Genomic DNA, 20,078 nt, shown 5'->3' with positions numbered 1-20,078 from the left:
AATTTATTTCTTTTCCTTTCTAAAATAGTCATTTACATGCGAATCAATGAACATATTATTTTGTTACAATCAATTTGCATATAAACAGACCTTCAGGCCTTTAGGGGTATCGCAAGTATTTCTTACACAGCCTACAGTTTCACAGCTGCTCTAACCAAACGACATTTTGCTTTTCCCATAGCTGCTTTCTCATAGCTGCTTTTCTACATCCCATAGCCCAATCAAACAGGACCTAAACCACCTACGTGGGGTAGCGCTGACGTGTACCATCTTCTCCCTGCCTTCTCTCTGCCTCACATTTTTCTCCCTTCTGTCGCAAAAAACATCTCCGGTGAGACCTATGGGGCGGCGGCGGCCAACCCAAGGTGCAACGACGATGTAACTAATGAGCCGTGGCAAGGGCTTGCCTGCCCGGAGCGATGCACGACTAGGATGGGGAGAGGTTCAGCTAGGGCGGCTCAGATGCAGGGCATGGCGCCATGGCTCGAAGATGGTCGGATTGGAGAGGTGGGGGGTGCTTGGCGTGGAGGCGCGAAGGAGCCGGCATCCTCATCTTGTACCGGTCGAGCCGAGCTCCCAGTGCTCGAGCTCGCGCATAGGTGCGCAGCCGCCTGCGGGGGCAACCATCTGCCACCGCCGTGTAAGGCCATGGCGGCCTTGCCGCGCAAGGTCATGGTTGCCGCCGACCCCCGCGGAGCTACTGCTGCCACGCCGGCCGCTCCAGCCAGGCTGCCCGCCATCCACCTCACAGGGCAGCTCCTGCCTGGCCTACCGCCGTCCGTCCCCGCGTGGGCCACTCCTACCGAGCCGGCCGCCGTTCCCTCACCGCACCACTCGCCGGTGACGATGGGCTCCTCCACTGTCGAATCCATCCTATTGTTGCACCTGGGCTCACGCGTCTTTGGCTCGATTTCCTCTCCAGCGACCGCGGCCCAGCGCGTGCAGATGGTGACGGCTGGCACAACTCGGCCAAAGCGGACGGCGGTTGTGGCCGTAGCCCGACATAGGCGGACGGCGGCGCCGGCCAGTGTGGGCGAGCGACGGCGCTGGCCGAGGTTGGGTGCGGGCGGCCGGGGTCGCGAGCCGGCTCGGGCAGATGGCCGCGGTGTCATGGTTCATACTGTGACAGATTTTTTCCTTTTTCTTTAATAATTAGAAAACGTGGGTCATGAAAGCAGTTGAGAAAAGAGATTAGGCTGACACGTGGGACCCTCGTGCCAGGTTCACATCATCGTCGTTGTCAGCCTGCTACATATGCGGTGCATATCATGGGGATTTGGACATCAGGTGAACCAGTTAGCAAGTTTAGGAAGTTCAATTGCATTTTAGAGTTTGGTGATCCGGATAACACCCACTGCCAAGTTAGGCCCTGTTTGGCACGGCTCCACTCCTAAACTCCAGCAACTCCATCAAAAAATTCAGCCAAATACCCCAACTCCAAAACTTCATGGAGTTGCCAACTCCATGGAGTTGTAGTGCAAATGGAGGTGGAGTTTTGGAGCATCTCTTTTGCTGCTCCAGAAACCTCTCTTTTGAACCTCCTCGTGGAGTTGGTGGGTAATTACCCACCAATGCCCCTGGTTACACAAAAAAACGTTTCATTCTATTCTCTCGAGCCCCACTCGCCGCCAGAGCCCCGCCCGTCGCCGCCCCCGTGGCCGGCCGGCCTCGCCGCCCGCCACCCGCTACCCGTCGCCGCCCGTCGCTGCCCACCGCCTGTCGTCGCCCGTCGCCGCGCCCGCCGCCTGTCGTCGCCCGCCGCCCACCGCCGCCCGCCACCGCGCCCATCGCCCGTCGCCGCCTGTCGTCGCCCGTCGCCGCCCGCCGCCTATCGCCGCACGTCGTCGCCCGTCGCCACCCACCCCGCCGCCCAGCCCGCCGCCCGTCGCCACCCAGCCCGCCACCCACCCCGCCGCCCGTGGAGGGTCTCCCGTGTGCAGCACAGTGCAGTGGAAAAAGGGGAAGAAGAAGATGGGATAGAGAGGATGACAAGTGGGGCCTTAATTAGGGGGCAACAATGGCAATCCACACTGAAATCGATCTTTTTTGGAGCTGAGAGCACCCATCTAGCCAAACACCCCATTTTTGTTCTGGAGTTTTGGAGCGGAGCTAGCTCCATGTGGAGTTCAGGAGTGGAGCAGCTCCACCCGGAGTTGGAGCCATGCCAAACAGGACCTTAATGTACCGCTCATGCATTTTACTCCTTTTCCCGGGGGGGGAGAGCAACTCATTCCCCGGTCTATTTCGTACATTGAATAAGTGTGAGAGTCATTTTCCATTTAATTTTTTGACCAAATTTGTTGGTATAAGAGGTACGAATCGGCATCTCCCTCTCTAACTGTCAAAAACAACCGAGTAGGAGTTGATGGATTAAAGAACTAATTAATTGGTGCCTCATTTTGTTTCTGCCAACTCTGCGAGGGATTGAATTGACTTTTTTCCAAGTTTATCAAATTTTCAAAAATTCAAATGGTGTGGGCTATGTTCCTCTTGTGGTCCGTTGATAATTCTTGTTGCCGTGTTTTATTTCGTGGGGTTTGTGGTAAGAGTGCAACACTACGGTGACTAGCCTCAGGTCGAGATCTGCCCGGCGTGCTCATCCTTGACGGATGCCCGGATCTGAGCTCCTCCTCGAAGAATCCGTTACAACAGCCGCTGGATCCATGCCCTTTGCTGATGATGCACTTCACCACTGGGCTCCCCCAACATGCTGCCTGGGCTTCTTATGGTCGGAGGAGGGGAGGTGCTGGAGCCCAATAGAGGGTTTATTGGTGGGTCCATGTACTGATATGGGCAGTTTTGAAGTATTGGGGAGTTTATTATTAAGAATCTGTTGTGGGATGATATGATTTTGAGAGAATAAATTTTTAGTAGAACCCCTAATAAATAGTTTTGGGGGAGATTTTTTTAGACTTTTGGAGTTGCTCTTAGCAATATATAATATATACCTTGGAGAACTAATTAATGAGTCGGACATGTTTCCATTTTTTTTTCTAAACTCAGTAAGGCTATTCCTAGTGGGGATTTTCATCTCGCAGTTTCCGAGAATGACATGTCATCAAAAAATGTCTGAGTTGATAAATGAAACAATGCCCCTTAATGGAGAGTTCCATTTCACGATTTCATAACACTACTGGAAAAATAGCCTCTAGTATCGGTCCCAAACCCCCCTCTAGTACCGGTTGTGCAACCGGTACTGCACAATCGGTACTAGAGGGGTACTAGAGGGGGTCCCAATAGTACCGGTTGGAATAATCGGTACTAGAGGTTATTAAAAAATTAAAAAAGAAAAAGAAAAATCCCCCCACCCTAGCCGGCCCCGGCCGCCTCCGCCCGCCGCCGGCCACCGGCTCCACCTCCGCCCCCTCCTCCTCCCTCTGCCGCCGGCCACTGGCTCCACCTCTGCCCCCGCCTCCCCCGCCGGCCCCCTGCCTCCGCGCCACTCTCCTCATCTGCCCCTCCCCGGCCTCCTCCACCCTGCCGCAGCTTCCCGCAGATATCTGGCGCCGCCGCTCCCTAGCACCCTCCTCCTCGCCCCCCTCCTCGTTCGTTCCTCCCCACGCCAGCCCCCTCCACCCCCGCCTCCTCCTCCCGGCCTCCGCCGCCGCCATCCCCGGCACACAGAGAGAGACGTACCGGACCGCCACCTCACCATCTCCCGCCGCCATCACGCCGTCGCCTCACCTCACCCCGCCGGTGAGGGGCGAGCGGAGGAGGGGAGGGGAGGGGAGGTAGGGGCGGGCAGAGTCTCAGAGGGAGGGAGAGGGAGAGCCAGAGAGCTCCGGTGGAAGGGAGAGGGCTGGTGAGGATGAGACTTGGGCGCTGGCTTGCGGTAGTGGAGGAAAAGAAGAGAGAAGCAGTGGAGGAGAAGGACTTGGGCGCTGCGGGGCGCGTGATGAAGCAGATAAGCACGGGCGGGACAGAGGAAAAAAAGAAAAAAATTGCGGGAAGGCTCTAGTGAGCCTCCAATCGGTATTAAATCCTCTAGTACCGGTTGGAGTACTAGAGGGTGGATGGAGCCACCATCCAGTACTAGAGGGCCTCCGGAGGCTCCCAACTTTGGAACCGGTACTAATGTTAGCATTAGTACCGGGTTCAAAAACAACCGGTACTAAAGCTAGGGACGAAAGGTCAGTTTTCTAGTAGTGCAAGCTGGCCATATCATTAATTGCAAGACATGTGATTGGATATGGTCAGATGAGATGAAACTCTATAGCCCCCAATGTAAGTTTCAATAGGTTTCATAGTCTTGGAAATAGTGCCTACACGGTTTTTATCCTGATGAAACTCTTTCCCTCTCTCACTTCATAATTATCATGCCATGTCATCACATATGCTGATATGTCACCGTATTTGTAATACCTGCCATTTTAGTCATCAAAGTGACTCTGAAGAAATGGAAGCAATTCATGAAGAAAAGAAGAAGAAATTGGCCAAAAATCAAATTCGGGTCAAATTTGACCAAAATTTGAATTTTGAATTGGAAATTCAGAAAAATTCGGCAAAAATATGGAATGAAGGTGTAAGGGTGATTAGAACTTAAAGATAAAGAATTGGGACAAGATTTGATCCTAAATACCTCAAAAGAATCAAAGAAAGAAAATGGAAATCCAAAGTTACTGTTCCCCGTCCGACAACAGAAATTCCAGAAAAACAGCCCAGAGTCCATTTTCAAAATTGATTTCTGTTGAATTTTTCAAATAAGTGGATCAGAACAACTACACCATATTGAAGTATGGACTTTGGACAAGTATCTTCAGGTGTTGTTGATCAGGAACAGTGAGGGGAACAAATTTAAATTTAAATTCAAAATCAGCACTTTGTCACGGGTTGACTGTCTTGCTGAAAATGGCTAAGTCTGAAACAGCCGTATGTAGTCAAGTCTGGAGCCAATTTCAGCAAAATCTAGTGTAAAGGGCATAGGTGTTTTTGGGCAAAATGAAACCCTTGGATGTTGTAGAACACATTTGGGAAGAAGTTGGACTACAAGAAGAGAAGTTGGACCACCGAAATGATTCACCAAGTCGGGTAAATGACCACAGTGATTGACTGACGAAACTGAATGGAAGAATAGAAGGGTTCAGTTATTTGCCAGAGAAAAATTCAAATTTGAAGACTTTTGGATGATTATCTCGGGTCAAAGCAAAAATAAAACTTGGAGAGTCCAAGTTTATCTACAACATTGCTTAAAGGACCGTGGAGCCGTCGGATTGCAAATCGACTGTGAAAGGGCTCTGAAGTTTCTGATAAGAGAAGAAAGGGAGGACGGATGACAGAGTCGCACTCAACGTGTCGCCGCCGCCGTCCTCGGTCGCCTGCCAGCGCGGCAGCTACGCCACCTCCTTGCCACGCGAGTCCGTAGGTAGGCCACGGTGTCGTTCATACGTGCGGTAAAACGTGCATATATCTACCGCTCCCGCGCCGCCCCTTTTACCGCCGCTCTTTTTACCGCCGCTGCTCCTCTGTCCAAGCCGCCGCCGCCGGGTAAAATTCTCCCGCCACGCCTCACCTCCCGTCGATACCTCTCGCCCACTCCTCCACAGACACCCCAGCTACACTCCAGTCGAGTTGTTGTCCAACATCTTTGCCGGAGTAATCGTGCTCGCCGTTGTTCCCGTCCGTCGTCGCCGCACCTCCTGCTCACGGTGAGAACCTCCTTGCGCTTGCTCTCTTTCTTCTTGGGTAGTCGTAGGCAGGTCCTTGGGTTGCTAGGAAGCCGTAGAGGGAGTCGTCGGGGTGGGTTGCGCCGTCGTCGCGCGTAGCCGCGACCGGCCGTAGGTGCCGCCGCCCGCCGCCGTGGAGGGAGTGGCTTCGGCCATCTCCCGAGGAGCTGTCGCCGCGCACGGATGCGCTAGGGCATGGGGATGCTTCCCCGGCCTAGCCCCGTCGCCGGTAGGGCGCCGGCCGGCAAGCCACACCGCCCCCTATCGCGCGCGGGATTTTGGCGGGAGGAAGAAGAAGGCGCTGGAGCCTCGGGCCCGCGCGTCAGAGGGGAGAAGGAGGAAAGGAAGAGGCCGGCCGAGCGCGGGCGTCGGATGGGCCGCGGTCTTGGAGGCCCAGGTGCGCATGCGGTTGGCCGGTGGGAGAAAAAGGCCGGAGGCCTAGGAGAAAGGCAGGCCGAGCTCGCGAGGAAAAGAAAAAGGAGAGGCAGGTCGTGGGCCGGTGCCGGTCCGGAAAAGGAGGAAGAAAAAGAAGAATCGGCCCAGTAGGGCCCGGCCGGGGGAGAAATAGGCCGGCGGGTAGGGTGAATAGGAGAAAGGGTGGGTCCGCGCCACGGGCCCAGCGTAAGAGAGAGGGGGTAGGATAGGGCCGCGTGAGAAAAGTTGCCGGGGGTGTTTTTCGGGAAAAATTAGATTTCCTTTATAGAATAATTAGTTTAAATCCGAATCTCACCGGTTAAATCACAGAAATTTCTAGGAGTGTCCAAAATTAGTGAAATTTTGTTAGGCTTGTTTTATTTTCTTTTATACATTAAAATTTTTATACCCTAGAAAAATAATAAAAATTTGGGTATTTATTTAATGCCTTTCTTTTAAGGTAATTAAATAAATACTTAATCTTTATTAAATGCATAAAATATGAAATAACATTTTCATAATCACAAATTATTATTAATTCATAGGAAATTAGGTTTTAAAGTTAGAAAATAATTATAACATTTTCTAAAAATAAAAGAAAAGGCCTTAAGTAAGGATAATTAGGAAAATAAAAAGTGTGGGCTAAATCTTTTCGGGTTTTTGTGTGTTGTCTTGCAACTTTATCATGATAAATTGTATAGTCCTTGTTGGCTTGCAACTCTATCACGAAGGAAAGTTGTATAGTCTTATATTCAAAAATTTGCATTCCTAACCCCTGCATATGTTATGCTATAGACCCCGAAGCACCAGAAGGAGATTACTCGGAATATTCAGAAGGATCTTTGGAGTTTGAGGAAATCTTTGAATTGGTCCCCTGCGAGGCCAACCCTTCGGATAGTGCTAACTTTTTAAGCGAACAAGGCAAGCCCCGGTGCATTACACCTATTATTTTGAAGTCAATATTTCATGTGTCCTGTATTTAGCTATTGCTATATGTATGCACTAAGTCTAGGAGTTGCTTGAAACCCATTCTTGTGCATTATCATACCTTGTTTTAAGGACATCTTTGCCACTTGTTCAAACCTTTAGTAGATAACCCAAGTCTAGAATTGCTTAGTTGCTTAAATGCTTGGTTTACCAACCTTAAGAAAAAAAATTGAGTCATGCGTGTTAATTATGAAGAGATGACTTGGAAATTGAGAAGCGGGCAGAAGCTAGGGATGTAGTTCTGTCTGCTAGATTAATTTGGTTAAGGCCCGATTCGTTGTCTTAACCTTTGATCAAGTGATAATCATCTGATCACTTACTGGGTATGGGACCAGTAAAGCCCAGTAGGTTAGCAAACTGTTTGATCGGGAATACTTCGTACCCGCGCTTGACGTGCTGGAGATTGGCAAGGGCGTAGCCTGAAACTCACATGGTGATCGGGCCAGACGTGGGGTCCCATGTGGGGGTGCGTCCCTGGGTCCAGGTAGTCTTATTCCCAATCATTGGATTTACTAATCGAAAAGTCGTTACGTACGACCTGGACAGTCGTATATAACTGGTGATCAGGGTACTCTCCTGCAGGATGTAATATGATCCGGATCGCCGCAATTCTCGGTTATGAATGCACTTGATCACTGTTGAGCATCGTAGCAAAAATTCATGAATGTCATATCTTTCTGATAATGATTGGTGTATGACTTAATACCTTGTTGTTCGCAATTAATCTTTTCTCATCTAGAATGGTTAGGTAACAACTTAACTCAAATAAAAGATAAAACTAAGGCGTCACTTGTAGTAAGCTTTTCGGCAAAAATGTATCAGCCAAGTACACCAAAAATCTATCATGTACTTCCAAGAAAAACTATTATATTGGTTAGTCGGGTAAGACTTGCTGAGTACACCGTACTCAGGGTTATCCCTTGTGGCTATCTTTTCAGAAGCACCGCCGGAGTCCACTGAGGAGGAAGCCCCGAAACCCTAGGGTATTGTTATGAGTCTCACAATACCCTTAGAAGAAGTCTCATAATGCTCATCTCCATCCGAACCGTTTATGTTTTAAGTCCTAGAACTCTGTCTAACACTGCACTGTTAAGTTTGCTTCAAACTATGTCTTGTATTAACTCGTACCTCTTGTATGTATGTAAAAATGTAATATTTGTTGATGCTATCCCATCGCGGATACAATCCTGATGTATGGCTATGAGACACGACGTGGATCTTTCGAGGAGTCCTAGGGACACTCGACGGACGACCGGACTTATACTGTTTTAAGTGTGTTTCGGATAATTGCTGCGTCGGCAGCAATTAGGCGCATTTAAACCAGTTTAAGTTGGACGGTTCCGCCACAGTATTTAATGCGCATGAAACCTCTATGAAACTTCGACTGGAATTAGCCTAAGTGATGTTTGGTAGTATCTAGATTGAGATGTGAACGTTTTGGCGATGGGTTTGTCGCTTTAATTTCATCTTTGTCATAACATCCATATCAAGTTCAATTTGAGTGTTTCCATTTCGGTTATCGCGATTCAGTTTTTTTGTAATTAGGGGGTATTTGGATATTGGGTGCTAAACTTTAGCAGTGTCACATCGGATGTTCGGATGTTAATTAGGAGGACTAAACATGAGCTAATTATAAAACTAATTGCAGAACCCTGTGCTAATTCGCAAGACAAATCTATTAAGCCTAATTAATCCGTCATTAGCAAATGGTTACTGTAGCACCACATTGTCAAATCATGGACTAATTAGGTTTAATAGATTCGACTCGCGAATTAGACTCCATCTATGCAATTAGTTTTGTAATTAGCTTATATCTAATACTCCTAATTAGCATTCAAATATCTGATGTGACAGGTGCTAAATTTTAGTGGGGTGTATCCAAAAACCCTCTTAATTACAAAACTAATTGCACAGATGGAGTTTAATTCGCAAGACGAATCTATTAAGCCTAATTAATCCATCATTAGCAAATGGTTACTGTAGCACCACATTATCAAATCATGGACTAATTAGGCTTAATAGATTCATCTCGCGAATTAGAGTCCATCTGTACAATTATTTTTATAATTAGCATACATTTAATACTTATAATTAGTACCAAACATCCAATGTGACCTGTGCTATATCGAACACCCCACGAATAAACGATAGCGTGCATGCAAAGCGATAGTTTCACACGTGGCCAATAGCATTTATGGGAGTATGGGACCCATCATCTCTCCCTCGTGGGCTTTCAGGCTCTGGTGGCATCAAGCCCTTCATACTTGTCCAACTTTAGTTATTCTATCTCCACCAGGTCAGCAGACGATGTCGCTAAACCCTTTACAAGACGACGACCATCGGTGCAAATGGAACAAACCCAGTCCGCGTCATGCAGGAAATTCGACTCATAGAAATCCGGGGCTTAGGCACATTGAAACACCTGAGCACAGGTTAATTATCATTTTCCATCTTTTACAGATCTTTTTGTTTGTTGATGAGAAGAGAATCTCGTCACGTTCCATGTCGTCTTTTGGGCTTTGCAATTATTGCGGATCCACAATATCCCGAATTTATTCCACATCTTTTAGGCGAGATTCTCTTATTTATTCGTTATTTTTATAGCACCCTGGTATGGTTCCTTAATGATCGAGGGTTTCCCGTAGGGGCGGAGCCAGAAACTGATTTTTTTTGCATGTTAGGAGGGCCAACTGTGTTAAATTTTTGAAATTTATTTGAATTGAAAAGATGTCGCCAGACCTGTTCTTCCTGATATTGAGCGGCGGAGCTGGAACACAAAATAAGAGGGGGGCCATTAGTACTAATCTGTTGCTTAATGTGATCATTTTTTAATTTTTATAAGCATCAATTTGTAACTGGTTAATAAAAGTTTTGCAATTGGCAAGGAGAGGCGCCATGACCCTCTTTGGCCTGTAGCTCCGCCAGCGCTGATATTGCGTTAGCACCAGATTACATTGGGACAGTTGGACCTTAGTTACAGGGTGCTGGGGCCCACCCGACAGCCTCCTGCAATGTTTAACTTAGGCGACGATCATGGTTCATGTCAAGGCTCAGCAAATGGTTCATTAATCTTACCATGGTTTGATGAGTAGTACTACTACTAATATTAGTAATAATAACAATAATGATCCTTTGCTAATAAAACAGTGACAACTTGTTTGTTCGATAAGTGCGGTGGAGGTTTCGGTTAACAAATTCTTCCCTCAACAGTTATATAATAATAAATTAACAATGGCGCGGCGCGAAAGCGGAATGCGCGGGTTTGGCGCCGGGAGGTGGTCATCTCCCGCTCTTTTCTGCCCGGGGTGGCCAAGAGACGGGGTCCCTCGCAGCAAGGGGTTGGGATTCTCTGTGATGGCCAGCAATGGAGTCGAGGTAAACTCAGGCTTACATCGTGAGTCAGTCAGTCAACCAGTCTAGACGATCTGCATCTCTGTATGCACATCAGGGAAGCCTCACTCTGTGAAAGTGAAATACTGAACTGCAAAACGCTAAAGACTAAACACATCGCTCACAAACATAAGCCTGGAAATGAACACGCAGTCATTCACGGGCAGGGCAAGCAGGTTGCAAGTTGCCACCCCGTGAGAAGAAAAGAAAGAAAATGATCCAGTGAGAGGATAGGTTGATGGAGTAAAAGACGGCCCACTAAGCTCGTAATCCGTAGCACAAACAAGAACAAACTCTTTTGTGGCCTGCCTGGTCTGTGCCTCTGTGTGTACCACAGTAGCAGAGCAAGCGGGGCCCAGCCCATATAATCACTTTTTCTATTTTTTTCTTTCCTCTGATAACATTTTTTTAGCTGGACAACTACGGTACATTATAGTATCTGAACGTACACACAAATGCACACAACACCCACGCACACCCCTATGCACCCTCGCTCTAGATCTACAAACTATACACATACAACATCCTTCCGGATATCGACGAAGTCAGACAACGCTTCGTAGGTGACGAGCACGTCACGATGGTTCACGCATACGTCCAAAACCCGTGGAATTAAATTTGGAAATAAATTCTGATGCAACACCTGATCTGTCCCCGTAGTGAATCACTCGGGTGGGTGCGCTCCTGGACGGGAGGCGCAACCACCGTGCTACCCGCGCGTTCGCAACAGCTGATAACATTCTCTGTGTGAAGGCGCGCGGCGGCCGTAGCTCCGGATGCCACTGACGATGAGTAACCTGATTCCTTCTCGTTACATGTTCTTCTTGCTGTTCGGTAGATCGTGCTTGGACCCAAATTAATGTACTTGTGTGTTTATTGGGGAAATCCTATGTACTTAGATGTTCTTCTATCTTTTTGAGTATTCAACCAACGTTTGTTGGTTTGCTTGGGATTGGCTCTGAGCACAGTAGTTACTGAATAACTGTTGAATCAACAGAAGAAGTGTCATACAAGCTATTTAAAAAAAATAGGGTGATGCAATACTTCTCTTCTAAATTGTACTCTTATAAATTGCAACGTTAGCACTTGCCCCCCTTATTCTTTCCTAAACACTCCTTCCTCACCGTATTCTAACTCTTGCAACCATAGCGCCTCAGTTTCTTCTTATCTCCCCTGCTCTCCTTTAACCAACAAACGCATCATCTGTACCTTTGTTCTTATCTTCCACTCCTCGCATATTCTAACTCCCTACATCCACTGTATTGATCTCCGCTTTGTTCCCAAGCCAATAATACTACAATGATATCCTCAAATGTGATGCTATCCTTGTGCGACAAATCACTTATCACCGAATTATAGGACGGTGGCAGTGAACACAGGAGGACACCTATCTTTTCATCATCATCAACCGTCACACCCGCTAGCTTGTTCCCGATTCGCGACCTTCTGCCTGAAACCACTGATGTGCTCCGCAAGATCCGACCCCTCCTCCATCTTCGGCCAGCGCAACTCCCGATCGGTCGTCACACGCTTCTTCGGCATGAACTGCCTTTCCAGTCGTCCCAGATCTCCTCCGACGTCCTTAGTCCCATAACACTGCTCCGACCTGATCCGCGCGTGTCGACCTGATCCGACTCTGCTTGGCGCTTGCAACGGAATCCGATTCTGGCCCCTTTCCAAACCGAAACCCTGTCACGTACGATATCCGAGCGTTGCTGTCGCACCAGTAACCAGCAGGTAGGCCTCCCGGCAAAATAGAAAAACGAATCCGTCTCGGAGTCGTACTAGCTGAGTCGTGGATCGTCACAACTAGTCGAGTCCAACCAAGTCCTCCACCTCCGGTTTTTGAATTCCATGCAACGGCACAACCTGTACCGTGCAAGGGAGCAGCAGCAGCAGAATGAATCCACTGTGCTATAGTCCATCTAGTATTTGTATCTTGGAGTCCAACCTGTACCGGCTGGTGTGGTCGATTCAGGTGAATTCAGTGTTTCAGCTTGGCTCTGTTCTACCTTCCATGGAGTCATCATGTTCCAGTAGTATTTGAGTTCCAATTTAATTTGTCCATGGCGTGCACGCATCCGTTTCCATTACGTGTTCCTGCTTAATTATTTGCAAGTTGTGGATCCAAGTAGCAGTGCTATCCCATCCTTAGAATCAATTTCCTTGTAATATCTCGATCGCTAGATGGTCCTGGTCTTGTCTTTTCGCTTTTTCTGGGATCAGATCTGCTTGAGAGTCGTATTTCTAGGAACAAATTCATCGAGTTTGTTTTTTTCCAAATCATGTTCATACTATAATTTTAGCACAAAACAACACAAACATAGGCTGGATCCGCAGTGAGAAGTCTTCCGCCGAAACTAACCACCAAAGAGTGAGGTCGGCGGTCAGCATGACAATGTGATATCCGAGCACTACATAGTCAGCGAGAAAATGAACACGCGCACTACTGGCAAACTGTTCAGATGCATCCCATTTGGTTGCAAGCCCAATCCAAATGGTGTCCAAAAGGAAAGACAACAACAACAACAAAAAAGAAAGAATGGAAGGAGGATCGAAGCAGTGAATTGTTTGTAACGTTGAAAAGAAATTAAAGGGGCACTGGGTTTTTGGTTGCAGGGAGGCGGCTTAAGCAAAGCAAGAAATGCGTGCTTAGAAACAAAGGCTGCTGGTAAGCTCATAGACAAGTGATGACTTCAAACCAGGGAAAGTGTAGGCTGCTGGTAAACCAGGGACGCTTCCAGTGGGACCGTTGACCGTCGTCGTGCTAGTGAGGTCGGCGGTCGGCCTTCTTGTTGTTCTCGGGTGGGCCGAAGGATTCTGGGCCCAACAAGCCCACACGTCTCGCCGCGCCCCGTTTGTCCCTTTCGGCTTCCGTGTTCTGCTGGCGGCTGCTGTTCTCTTCATCTTCCGTCTGGTCTACTGCGCCGCCGCATGCTCTGCTAGGGCGCGACCACACGCGAGCACGACGCCACGGCCTGGCGAGGGAAATCAAGAAGCTCCAACCGATCAACGAGCCTGCGACCTCGCTCTTGCCAAACTAAGCGACTTGCGTGGCTGCGTCTCTGCGATGGCCGTTGGCAAAGGTCACGACCGGGCCAGATCAAGGTACGTCTCTTCCAAATTGCCAAACCTAAATCTCCCGTTCCAAACAAATTTTTATACGGTAATGCTACGAGCCGGACGTCTGGATGCACCAATCAAATATCAGACGCTACGTGGCTGCCGCTCCCCCGCAGCCAAGGGCGGGCAAGCCGGGCCGGCCGCCACTCCCCCGCGCCAGGGGCGGCCAAGTGTGCACGCGGGGACTCCCGTTGTGCAGTGCTCCGCGACGGCCCGCACGCCTGGTTTTGCTGAAAGCGCATGTTGCAAGTGTTTGTTTCAAGTGTTTCAGATGTTCCAGGAGTATGTTGCAAGTGTTTTATATGGATGTTGCAAAAGTAGGTCCAAATATTGCTTATGTTGCAATGGCTATACACGTATGTTGCAAGAGTCTATTCCAAATGTTGCATCTATTTTTTTCATACGTATGATGTAGTTGTGTTATTTTGGATGTTGCACATGTTTTGCATATATGTTGCAAGCGTTTATCTGGATGTTGCATATGTTTGCAGTGTTTTTTCAAGTGTTTCGGGTGATTTTTGCAAGTCTTTCAACTGTTTCTAACGTATGTTGCAAGTGTTTCATCTGGATGTTGCAAAAGTGGATCTGGTTGCAAGTGTTTTTGACGTATGTTGCAGGCGCATGTTTCAAGTGTTTCAGCACATGTTGCAATGGGACCCACCCGCCGCAGCTGCGGGGCCGCCGTTGAGCGGGCGCAGGTAGGCCCGCGTGCATGCGTGTGGGAAGCGAGGGGGGCTCGAGCGGTCCCCGCGTGGGGTCGGGTGGCATGGTCCCCTGCATGGACGTGACATGGGCGCGTGGGGCGCGGGTAGTGCGACACGAGCGAGGGCAGAGTGCGGTGACCAATCACATGCTGCCACGGAAGCGTCCGATGGATTTGACTCCGTGTGGACGTCCGGATGCTAGCATGCTCCATTTTTGTATAGTGTGTTGTATAAAATTAAGTTGTGGAATATAAGACAAATGCATCATCATGCCCACACGAAAAAAGTGTGAAAATTCCGTAGTACTTCCTCCGTTCCAAATTATAGGTCGTTTTAGCATTTCTACATTCGAATATTTTATTATGCACCTAGATATACACCTATGTTTAGATACATAGTAAAAGTTATGAATCTAGAAATATCAAAACGACCCACAACTTAAAACGGAGCCTTTCTAGCATATCTTGTCACTGTCAGTTATAGGTGCATTTTCTTCTCAAGGTGTTTTGGAAATGGAATACAATTAGGTGTTTTTTCTCCCAACGTTAACAAGTAAACATTAATATATTATTCCCGACATGGGCAATAACATGTATGGATAATTCCATGAAAATTATGGAGTTACTTTGAATTATTTTTTGTAATGGTAGAGATGGATAATTTGGATATAGGTTTAGAGGTTTACTTTAGAATATTTTTATAATGATAGTGTTGTATAATTTTTTTGAAACATAATACACCTATAGCTATGATTATTAGAGTCTACATGATTGATCCCCGAATGGGTTTATCTTTTTTTGCTAGCGTGTCGTGAGAATTGATATGGAGTCTGCAATTTTTAAAAAAATGAGAGCACATAGCTAACAATAAAAATTGTTACCTTAAACTCTCTCTAGTTTATTAAATATTCTAATAGAATACTTATATGAATACATACTTATTATCTTTATCCGATCGTGGTACACTTTAGTTAGCAATTACTCTATAAAGTTTCCATTCACATTTATAATCCTTCTTTTTTCACTTTAGTTAGTAATTACTCTATAAAGTTAGTAATCTATATTTTGAACATGGAAATATATATTCTCATCACTTCCTGTATATATTTATAATAGTGACACACATCATGTAAGAAATAGACAATTTAGAATCATATATATTGGTGTACCTTGGTGATGTATTTTAATTAAGATGATTCGAATTCAAATTTAGGGTCACCTCATGTTATTTTTAATAATGGGATATTTGAGTAATTTAGATGCAAATTTAAGGGTTACTCTAAATTATATTTTATAATATGTTAGTGGTGGGCAATTTAGATACAAATTTAGGAGATTATTTTAATTTTTTATATAATGGTATAAGTGGGTAATTTAGATGAAGAATATGGGGTTATTTTAATTTATTTTGTATAATGTCAGTGGTGGATAATTTAGATATAGATTTAGGGGTTACTTTAGACCATTTTCATAATGGTAGGGTCGGTAATTTTTTAGAAAACATACTAGATTCAATGCCTATGATGATTTGAGTCTACCTAATTGATGGCTAAATATTTTGCTTTTTTGAGAGAATTTCTAGAATTTCTCTATTTTTCTAGAGTGTCCACCTAAGATCCTAAATGGCTTCATGTGGATGCTAAAAAAGAGCCTCCAATTAGTATTAGTAAGATATGCTGTTATAAAAAAATAATTTAAAGTAACCCCACTAAATCTAAACCTACCTTGCAATTATTCAATTAAAACTCGTGAAGCTTTATTATTTAACAAAATAATATATGACCTTTTGTTATATACATATGTACTATATCTAGATCAACTGGGTGATTCAAATACATTTTAACGACCGCTAACTTCTACTCGCAATCATTGAATTGCGTTCGTTGGACCCTCTTGTCATTCGCAATCATTGACCATTTCAATGATCGCGAATGAAAAGAATGGACCTCGTATGGTTCAGGGTTAGGAAAGATTTATACTTGGGGTTCAAGGTTAAGGGTTAGGCTTTTGGTTGAATTGTTTCACACAATTATGATATGGGATATGTGGAAGGAGAAGGAAAGAATTCTCTAGTTATTGTGGAATACTAATGCTACACTTCAAAGGTTTGGAAGGAACAAGTAACCCGCCACTCAAAAAAAAAAATCTCAAACAAATCAAGGTTGGTAGCAACTGATGGTGTCACCCATGTATAAAATGGACCTAGATCCCTACTTTAAATCCGATAGATCTTGATGCAATCAATCTCCATACATCTATGATTATGAACTGCAATTTATGAAAACAGTTTATTACACTGATTATTTCTCCATTACCAACCCTGCTATTATTATTACACATTTATTCTCAAGGTTAAAAGAACTATGATTTGTTTTTTTTAAAAGGAAACCTTGGGTATCACACCCAGCATCTCTACTGATTTTTCTTGACTTCGTAATTGATTCGGCGTTAGAGCCATACTAAAACCAGGAGTGATGCCACCATTACGACTAGCTTGTGGCCAATCAGTTGTGATGGGTCTGTTGCATTGTAAATCCTAGTTCTCTTGGAATGGAATTTTGAAACTGATTCAATGAAGATTAAGGGTCTGTTTGGCAGAGCTCCACGCAGTTCCAGATCCTCAAAAACAGCAGCTCCACCACAGAGCAACTCCAGCGTGGATCTATGCTCTCACCGTGGAGCTGAGGAAAAGTGTTTGGCTGAGACAACAACTCCAGATCCAGAAACAAAGTTTTTGGTTGGATTGTCCTCTAATGCTCTTGGTGTTTTTCCTTTTTTTTTTCTCATTTTTTCTCTCTTCATGTGGTGTTTTCCCGAAACAGAGATTTTCACTGTACGTGATGTTTTCTCAATACAACTTTGTTCCAAGCAACATAATTTAACCATTGTTGTCACATGACATAAAATGAACCTTGTTCATACAATACATAGAAAATAAATTTGAAAATTTACTACTCCATTACATTCTACCTCTAAGCAAGAGCAAGATTGGTGGCCAGCTCATCGCGAAAAATATCCATTGTAGTCACGCCTTGCACAAGAGTTGCCCTATCGGATCACAAAACTTGAAATTTACTCTAGATCTGTAACAATAACAATATACTCAAGTTTGGAGCTAAGCATCAACTCTGAAACTGAAAAGTTCATTTTGTGATTTACACATTGCAACGCTAGAAAGAGCATACCCTTAAAGGTGAAGCAGACAGTGTTTGGCAGGATAGTGTTTGGCAGGGCCTTGAGTCTGTCGGGTTGCATCTCAAATATCGCAGAGGATGGAAACGGTAGCTTGTGGAGTGAAGAACGGCAAACTCGTCAGAAACTAGATTACGAGCAAGCGGAGAACGCAGAAATGCCGTGTCCATGCTGGAGCCGGGCATTAGCTGGTGCCCCAAATCCTGCAATTTGACGATCAATTTAAGAAGAAAGTAGAAAAACATGAATTGGAGGAAGACAGCTAGCTGAATCTGACGAGCAAGCAGCTTCTTCCCCACAGCCAAAACCACCAGCTGCCAATTAGCTTAAACACAAAACTGAAATGACCGTGTCTACCTCAAATCCAGCCTCCCCTGCTCCTCAAATCGGCAGAAGACGCCGCCACCGCCTCTCCTTGTGTGGGACCAGCGGTGATGCGGCTGGATGTGGCGGCTCTTGGCGCCTTGCGTGGGGGCAGCAAGGCCAGTAGCCCTAGCTCCGATTTGGGTGGATGCGGAGTGTCGCGCTGTACTGGCGACATGAAAGAGAGGCCAGGCCATAGGCCCCAGCCAGGCCAACGCCAGTGCCGGCCGCGGCCGCACCAAGGCCAAGGCCAGCGCTGGCGTCGTCGTGCCAAGGCCGTGGCGCCCTCCGGCCACGCCAAGGCCAGTGCTGGTGAGGAAGGCAAGGGAAGTGGGCGGCGGGCGGCACTGGGAGAAGGAACGACGCTGGGTCAGAGAAACGGTGTCAGGGGAAAAAAGAACGGAGGTGGCGGCAGAAAGAAAAAAAAGGACGCGAAACGGCAGGGGGATGTGTAATAGATGGTATAGGTGGGTAATTTCCACCAACTCCATGATGGGTTATAAAATCAACGTTTTGAGAGCATCCCGAGGTGCTCCGTGGATTTGGTGAATATGAGAGCTAGATCTAGGTTTTTTGCGGATCTGAATTTCACGAAGCTAAATCGTTTGGCTGGAAAAAATAGAAGCGGAACTATTTCGAAGGATATGGAGCTGCGTAGAGCTCTGCCAAACAGGTCAAACCATCTAAAAACTTTGAAATGATTTCAGTACTCATACATGACCTTTTCCACCGTAAAATATGACTCGTAAACGTATCTAGATGTCGTTGCTGGCATATTGCTACTGCCAATGGTACAAATACTCTACCTTGTTTCCATCCGGACACCATTTGTTCTTCGTCCGAAACATAGAACAGGCATGCACTGCGAAAGCATGCGCTGACCGCGTATTAAAGCTTATCCACTCATCCCCTCCTTGGATGGACTCTCTCATTGACCGCTGCAAAGACGACCCCATTATCCAGAGATATGGTCCATGGGTTATGATCATCCTCAACGGCACGCTCGACACTCTCCTCTCCCACAGATTCTGCGACAAGGCGCTACTTTGGATTTCATTGCGCCGAGGAAGGGAACGAAATGGTCCGTGACTTGATGCTCAAGGAGCTGATTCTACCGGACTGCAAGCGGGCATTTACCATCGTTGAGGCGCAGCTGGCTCTCCTTCGCGATTACTTCTTCTTGGCTTATCAGATCAACTGGCTTTCGGTACGTCCCTGTATTGTGCCAGGCATTAACATCATCACGTTGGTTCTTTCCAATCTACTTCCAAATTTCCATGGTCCTCCCAAAACTAAAAATTTTCCGAGGAATAGTAGTAGCATACCTCATCAAATTTGTGCTTTCATGGTGCCAAGATGAATATATGTTCCCAACGGAGTGGTATACGGTTATTCAGGTTGCTGAACGAACAGGCAGCGTCTGCAATAACATTCCTTCGACGACGAATACCTGGTTCAGGCGGCCTCCTTGGAAGAAAGAAATCGGCCAGTATTCAGACTACGATGCTTTCATCTTAGGTTTGTGATGCAAGTCACCATTCTTTTTTTTAGATAACGATGCAAGTCGCCCAATGGTTTACCCCATATTGTTAGTAATACTCTGTGTGTATGTATCAGGCTTTGGACTGTGTGCTCTTCTGTATTTGAGATTGTGAGTCAAACCTGCACCGGCTGCTTTGGTCGGTTCAGGTTATGTCTGCTTGCATTATTGGTGTATGTTCTACTTGTACCTTCCATGGAGTCCAATTGTGGTATTTGATGGTGTAGTTAATAATGAAACACAGAGATTGGTTATGTCTGTTCATGCATTCTTACACGTTAGTTTCCTTTACGTATTTCTGCTAATATGTTGCTGATCGAAGTATAGCAGTATCATTCCCATCCTTAATCCGTTTGGTCGTGCCCTGGAGGGTAGTGGCCCTGCTTGCTGTCTATCTTTTTTCTATTTTCCTGGGATCTGATGGGGGCAAGCATGACTGTCAAGTTTCTTTGTGTTGCCTGGACCCATTTCACTGGGTTCATGATTTCAAGGATGCAGAGCACGAGGTGGCATTCAGTCAAAGGTCAAAATCTGATATAGCATTCCAAGGTTGGAAGCAAGACATGGCAAAGCAGGGCTGCCGTCGTATGAGAGTCAAGAAGAGCAGACACCAGTAACTCCGATGACGATAGGTGTTACTACTGATGACTGCAACACAGGACGGGATCAGCTCTTTTTCATGGTCTCCAGACTCCCAGAACAA

At 46.4% G+C, this 20,078-nt stretch overlaps 2 long non-coding RNA genes across 2 annotated transcripts; one reads left to right on the top strand and one right to left on the bottom strand.

Annotated features, from left to right (window-relative positions):
* Window positions 1-17,105: 17,105 nt before the first annotated feature.
* LOC117846029 (uncharacterized) lies at window positions 17,106-18,291 on the bottom strand. Its single transcript, XR_004638203.2, has 3 exons — window positions 17,830-18,291; window positions 17,466-17,675; window positions 17,106-17,363 (listed from the first exon to the last, which is right to left on the bottom strand). It is a non-coding gene; the product is annotated as an uncharacterized lncRNA (long non-coding RNA).
* A 327-nt stretch (window positions 18,292-18,618) lies between these two features.
* LOC140221926 (uncharacterized) lies at window positions 18,619-19,633 on the top strand. Its single transcript, XR_011897471.1, has 2 exons — window positions 18,619-19,042; window positions 19,233-19,633. It is a non-coding gene; the product is annotated as an uncharacterized lncRNA (long non-coding RNA).
* The last annotated feature ends 445 nt before the right edge of the window (window positions 19,634-20,078 follow it).

Source organism: Setaria viridis, chromosome 2 (assembly GCF_005286985.2).
Source record: "Setaria viridis chromosome 2, Setaria_viridis_v4.0, whole genome shotgun sequence".
Lineage (NCBI taxonomy): Eukaryota > Viridiplantae > Streptophyta > Magnoliopsida > Poales > Poaceae > Setaria > Setaria viridis.
Note: the sequence above shows the minus strand (reverse complement) of the source record. Positions and strands in the feature narration are given on the sequence as shown.